The sequence below is a fragment of the Narcine bancroftii genome, unplaced genomic scaffold, assembly GCF_036971445.1.
Source record: "Narcine bancroftii isolate sNarBan1 unplaced genomic scaffold, sNarBan1.hap1 Scaffold_256, whole genome shotgun sequence".
NCBI classification, from domain to species: domain Eukaryota; kingdom Metazoa; phylum Chordata; class Chondrichthyes; order Torpediniformes; family Narcinidae; genus Narcine; species Narcine bancroftii.
In genome coordinates, this window is record NW_027211991.1 from 452,106 (window position 1) to 458,942 (window position 6,837).

Below are 6,837 nucleotides of genomic sequence, written 5' to 3' on the forward strand. Positions count from 1 at the left end.
GTGTAGTTTTGATCTTTTATCTGGAGTTGAAATGGCATCTTGTGTTGCCTGATGTGGAATCACAGTTTGCTGGTTAGCATTGTAGTTTCTGGAGGCTGTCATTTCATTTTTAAACTGTGTCCTGGTTTTAAATGACAATACAGGCTACTACTCTTCTTCTATCCATATCTTTTAAATATCCTCACTGTCTCAGTGGACACCCCCTCTGCAATTTCCTCCCTTTCTATAGCTGGGATACTATCCCTGACCAGTAACATTATTCGCCCCCCACCCCACTACCCCTCATTCTATTCCTTTTAAACCCAAACCCTAGGACCTGCATCAGCAAATCCTGCCCTTCCTCCAACCAAGACTCTGTAACAGTCACAACATCATAGTTGTACATACTGATCCATGCTCAAAGTTCATCCCCTTTATTCCTTGCATTGAAATAGACATTTCAAACCCTCTGACTGACTCCATCTGTTTTTTTCCTCTGCCTGTCTTTTTTTTTGACAAACTCAGAACATGTCCCCTCATGCTTTTGAACTTCTGCTCTCATATTGTGGTTCCCGTCCCCCTGCCAAACTGCCATCTGGTATCCAAGGAAAGCATCCTGACTGGTCCCCATCTGTTTCCAACAGGTGTCAATCACACCGGAGCCCAAGAAGAGTGTAATCACCTGCCTGAATGACTATCGACCAGTTGCACTTGCATTAACAGTGAAGAAGTGTTTGGAAAGGCTCCTGTCTGAGTGGTGATGTGGATCCATTCCAGTTCGCCTCTCATAATAACAGCAGATGTTGTCTTACTGGCCCTACACCAATCCCTGGAGCACCTGAACAGTAAAGATGCTCTTTATCAACTACAGCTCGGCATTTAACACCATCATCCCCTCCAAACTGACCAGCAAACTCCAAGACCTGGGAGTTAACACCTCCAGACCACAATCAGTGAAGGTTGGTAAGAATATCCCCTCCACGATCTCCATCAGTACCAGAGCACCACAGGGCTGTGTTCTTAGCCCCCACTCTACTCACTTTACACCCACGACTGTGTGGCTCGGTACATCAACAATATCCCCTCCAAATTTGCTGACGATACCACGGACGTGGGTTGTATAAAGGAAGGGGATGAGTCCACATGCAGGAGGGAGTTTGAAAACCGAGCTGAATGGTGCATCAACAACAACCTCGCACTCAATGTCACCAAAACCAAGGAGTTGATTGTTGAGTTCAGGAATGGAAAGCCAGAGGTTTAAAATCCAGTGATGATTGGGGGATCAGGGGTGGAGAGGGTGAGCGAATTTAGGTTCTTGGGAGTCACCATCTCAAAAATTCTTCCTGGACCCAACACCAATGTCCTCGTGAAGAAAGCATGTCAGCGCCTCTAATTCCTCAGGGGTTTGTGGAGGTTTGGGATGACACCAGAAACCCTGGCAAATTTTGACAGAGATGTGGTGGAAAGTGTGCTGACTGGCTGCATAATGGTCTGGTATGGGGACACCAATACCCCTGAGAATAAAGCCCTCCAAAAGGTCGTGGACACAGCCCAGGACATCACAGACAAAACTCTCCCCACTATTGAGTTTATCGACAGGGAATGGTGCTGTCAGAAAACATCAGCAATCACCAAAGATCCACACTCTCTCTTTCTCTTCTCACTGCTGCCATCAGGAAAGAATTCTCGGTGCCTCAAGACTCAGACCCCCAGGTTCAGGAACAGCTGCTCTCCCTCCACCTTCAGACTCCTCAACAACAAACTCAATCAGGAACTCATTTCAGGACTCTTGCAGCACTTTATTGATTTTCTTTGTTTTCAATTCTTTTATCTTTCCAGGTTTCCACTGAACCGTTTATTTTTGCACGACCCATTCGTGGTAATTCGGCCGTGTCCACAGAAAAAAGGGAATCTCAGGGTTGGATGTGATGTCGAGTATGTTCTCTGCCAATCAATGGGAAATCTCCAAATCTTCAATCTTGGTGCAAACCAACCATTACTGTCCAAGCTGCAGATTGCAAGGGCTGTAAAGTGCTGCCACCGCCTGTTCACACTGAGTACTGCATGCATGAAGCAAGGGAGAGAGAGAGATCTAGGTATAATACCACCACCTGGTGTCCGGACTCGCGAACTACAGGGTACATGATTTTTATTTTTCATGGGAGTGTTGGAGAATGAGAGGAGACTTGATTAAGGTTAACAAAATAGAGCAAGATGGATAATATGGAGCTCCAATGCACAGGGAGGTCTCACCTGTGAAGGAGCAAGTGTGAGATCTCCCAGTTCATTCTTGCTCGGGCAGTGGTGGCCAATTGCAAGACAGCTCCAATTAGGGGAAGAGAATATGCTGTTTCAGGTCATGGGTTTGAAACGGTTTCCCCAGTTGTGCCATTCAGACTCAAGAGAGCAGATACTTGCAGACAGGTAGGAAACCTAGTTTTATTGTGGAGAATTGCTTGTTTTTTGGGGTGAAGGTTGTTTGTGGTCTGAGATTCTTAAATACTTTACAATGGAAGCAGCAATTTTCCTTGTGCCTGATTGCTACATAGCAGTTAAAATGTCTCAAATCTATCCCTCAGCCAGTACTTTTGGTCATTGATTTGGAGTGATGGCTTGGCAATATTTATAGCATGGTGAGTCCAAAGCTCTCAAAGTGACAATGTGGAAGGAGTTTGTCTGTTCTTTGTGTTTTCTGCCACCCTTGAGAACTTAAAAAGTGCCGTGAATTGTGGTATTGGTGAGACACAAGCTTGTTTTGCCCTCTTTTTGTTCTGTATGTCTATAAAGTTTCAGTTTAGGGATAAAATGTCCAGATACTGTTCTGTTCAAAAGTCTAGTAACCAAATCTGATTCTCCCGAGTTCTTGTCATGGATATGTATCATGAAGCCTGTTTTGCAGCAGTCGTGTTGCATTAGAGGTGCACATACAATTTTCAAAAATAATGAGTTTGAAACCAGAAAAAGATCAGGTCGTGCCCAAAGGTTCATCTGTGCTGTTGAATTGAATTGATGGCCCCAGGACCAGAATGTGCACTTCCACCCCATGGCCTTGAGCTTCCCAAATCGCCAATGAACTTACGGCCCCCTTGAGCTGTGGAGTGTGGGAGGAAATCCACACAGACACCGAGAGGATGTAGAAACTTCTTGCAGTCAGTGCTGATTTGATCCTGGGGTGACTCGTGCTGGAGAGGTGGGACTACTGTCCTGCCTTCACCTTGTGATGGCTGATTTTTGTCTGTTGGTGGATGGAGGTCTGACATGATATTCCCTTGGCCTTGAGGGAAAGAAGAGTAGAAATTGCAAGGGCTCTGACAGAAATATTTAAAACCTGTTTATCCACGGGTGAGGTGCCAGAGGAATGGATGTAATCTAATGTTCCTTTGTTTAAAAACGGCTTCAAAAGCCAACCAGGTGAGCCTGACAGTGATAGGTTAATTATTGGAGGGTAATCAGAGAGTACCTCGAAAAGTATCTGTTCAAATAGCAGGCCTTAATCAACCATAGCATAGAATACTGGAGTCGGGCAGTGAGGTTGAGACTAGACAAGGTATTGGTGAGGCCCTGTTGAGAGTACTGTGTGCAGTTCTGGTCACCAGATGAGAGGAAAGCTATCAACAAAGTCGAGAGGGTGCAGAGAAGATTTACGTCAATGTTACCTGGATATCAGCAACTAGATTACAAAGAAAGATTGAGCAAATGATGTCTTTATTCTTTGGATTGTAGATGGTTGAGAGGGGATTTGATTGAGGTCTTTAAAATTACTAGGAGGATAGAACGAATTGATGTGGAGAGACTTTTTTCATTGCGGGGAGCAGAGATTGAAACAGGAGGTATTGAGTTAAGAGGCAAAAGTTTGGAAGTAACATGAGGGGGATCTTCTTGACTCAGAGTGGTGGTTCAGTGGAGTGAGCTTCCGGGAGAAATAGTGGCGGCTGGGTCCATTTTGTCATTTCAGGGAAAATTGGAGGGGAGGGGAATGCAGAGAGGTGGTACGAGAGGAGAGTATTTAGTTCAGTGCAGACAAGAAGGGCCAAATGACCTGTTTCTGTGCTGTAATTGTTATAGGGGTAAAATGTGTGGCAGTAACTTGGAAGTCCGATGCGTATTTGGGAATGGGTCGATGGCCACACTGAAATAGCCCGTTGTATCCCACTTGAAATAATTACATCGAATTCACGGAACAAATTTGAATTTCTCTTTTGAAGATTTGGGATGTGTATTTACTAATTGTAGGAATTAAGTTTTAATCACCCAACACGAACTTTCTGACTCCTATTAACCAAGAAAAGCAAGATTTTATTTGAGAGTTTTGCTCAATTTTTATAAATACTATCTAGATGTTTTCTCTCTTTATTGTTTTCTATTGGGCAGCTGTGGGAGGGGTTACTTTTTAAATCACTATGCATTAATTTTATCTTATTTTCAAAGAAGAAATTTAAGTTTTTTAATGCATATGTTAAATTAAATGTAAAAATGTTACAAATAAGATAAATGAAGAATTGTTTCAGGAACTGGCAATCTTCCACGAGTGCCATTAACTCCAGGCAGCAGGAATATGTGAACGAAACACAAAACTGGCCAGAACAACTGAGGAAACACGGCTAAAAGTGCCCAAAAAGGTGCTGATGCCATCTTGATTTTAACGTAGGTGACACCGAGGAATGCGTTGGGGCAGAGATGGTCTATGGACAGCCAATACGGACGCCTTGGGGAACAAAGCCTGCACCATCAGTAGGGATGGACAATGGTGGGTAATGAATAAGCACATATTAGAGACACTGAGAGAGAGACACACACATACCCAGACAGACACACACACACAGACACAGAGAGACAGATACACACACACACGGACACACATGCACACAGAGAGACACACACAGAAACACACACAGACAGAGAGAGAGACACTGACAGCGAGACAGAGAGACAGACAGACACACACAGACAGAGACACACACAGACAGATAGACACACACAGACGGAGAGAGACACACACAGACGGAGAGAGAGACACTGACAGAGAGACAGACAGACACACACAGACAGAGACACAGACAGACAGATAGACACACATAGACGGAGAGAGACACACACAGACGGAGAGAGAGAGACACACACACAGAGACAGAGAGACACACATAGAGACAGAGAGAGATACACACACGACAGAGAGACAGACACACACACAGACAGAGACAGACACACAGAGAGACACACAGAGAGACAGAGACACACACAGACACAGAGACACGCAGATACAGAGACACACACAGATACACAGACAGAGAGAGAGACACACACACATACAGACACAGAGACACTCATTTAGACAGAGGGAGAGAGACACACAGACAGTGACACACACAGAGACACAGAGAGAGACACACACACAAACAGACAGAGAGACACCGAGAGAGACACACACATACCCAGACAGACAGACACACACACAGACACAGAGAGACAGATACACAGACACACACACACAGAAACACACACAGACAGAGACAGAGAGAGAGACACTGACAGCGAGAGAGACAGAGAGACACACACAGACAGACACACACAGACAGACACACACAGACAGACACACACAGACAGACACACACAGACAGAGAGACACAGACAGAGAGAGACACAGAAAGAGAGAGAGACACAGACAGAGAGAGAGACACAGACAGAGAGAGACACACAGACAGAGAGACACACAGACAGAGAGACACACAGACAGAGAGACACACAGACAGAGAGAGTCACACACAGTCGTAGTGACACACACACACACACAGACAGAGAGAGAGAGACCCCTTGGTTGTGCCCTTCACCTTCGCACTTAACTCCCTCGTCTCTCCTGGCAGGATCTCATCACCTTTCCTACCCTTGGACCATGACATCTGTCTGCTCATCCTCCTTCCTGAGAATGGTGTGAACTCTACCTAGAAACACCACAGCAAAGAAAAGAGACCCTTCAGCCCTTCTCGTTCATGGTGAAATATCATTCTGCCAGTCTCGTCGACCTGCACCCAGTCCCTAACCCTCCTGACTCCCCACATCCATGGATCTCTGCAATTGATTCTTAAAACGTAAGAGTTTGAATGTTAAATGGTACACCATTGAGGAGTGTTGTCAAACAAAGGGATTGAGGAACTGTGGTACAGAACTGCCCGAAAGTGGAGTCCCATGTGGAGATGGGGGGGGGGGTGGTGGGGGGAGTGAAGAAAGCTTCTGGTATTTTGGCCTTCAGAAATGAGAGGATTGAGTGCAGGAGGTGGGAGGCCACGAGGAAGTTGGACGAGGCATGGGTGAGGCCAACTTGGGAACATTGTGTGCCGTTTGGGTGGCTGGAGGAGAGGAAGGATAGGAATGAGACAGCGCGTCGTGGAGAGGGACAAGAAGGTGTTCTGGCTTTCGGGGTTTGAGTTCCAGGGGAAGGTTGGACAGGCTGGGACTTTATTCCCTGGAGCGTAGAAGATTGAGGAAGATTTGAAAATTGTGAGGGGGGACGGATCGTGTCCATGGGGACAGGCTGTTTCCAAGGAGAGTGAGAGAGATTCAAAGAGGAGGACATGGATTGAGATTGAAGGGGGATTTTCTTCCCTCAGAGGGGGGTGGGAGCGTGGAATGAGTTTTGGGCCAAGGTGGTGGAGGTGGGATGGACTGGAATCTTGGGGGGGAATGTGGGGCAGGTCCTGGTGTGGAAATGTGCAGCCTGAAGGGGAGATGGACTGGAGGCCCGAGGCAGCTCTCGGCCCCTTCCCCAGTGGGACTGGGCTGGCAAGAGATCCCGTGGAGGGGTGGCTCAAGCTCTCGCGAGAGCGACCCCTGGGGGCCGCCATGTTGTTGATCTTTCCCGCC

The 6,837-nt window shown here is 46.4% G+C and overlaps 1 long non-coding RNA gene across 1 annotated transcript; it reads left to right on the plus strand.

Moving 5' to 3' along the window:
* Nucleotides 1-336: 336 nt before the first annotated feature.
* On the plus strand, nt 337-5,553 carry LOC138750763 (uncharacterized). The gene is made up of 3 exons (XR_011349495.1): nt 337-938; nt 1,819-2,117; nt 4,628-5,553. It is a non-coding gene; the product is annotated as an uncharacterized lncRNA (long non-coding RNA).
* The last annotated feature ends 1,284 nt before the right edge of the window (nt 5,554-6,837 follow it).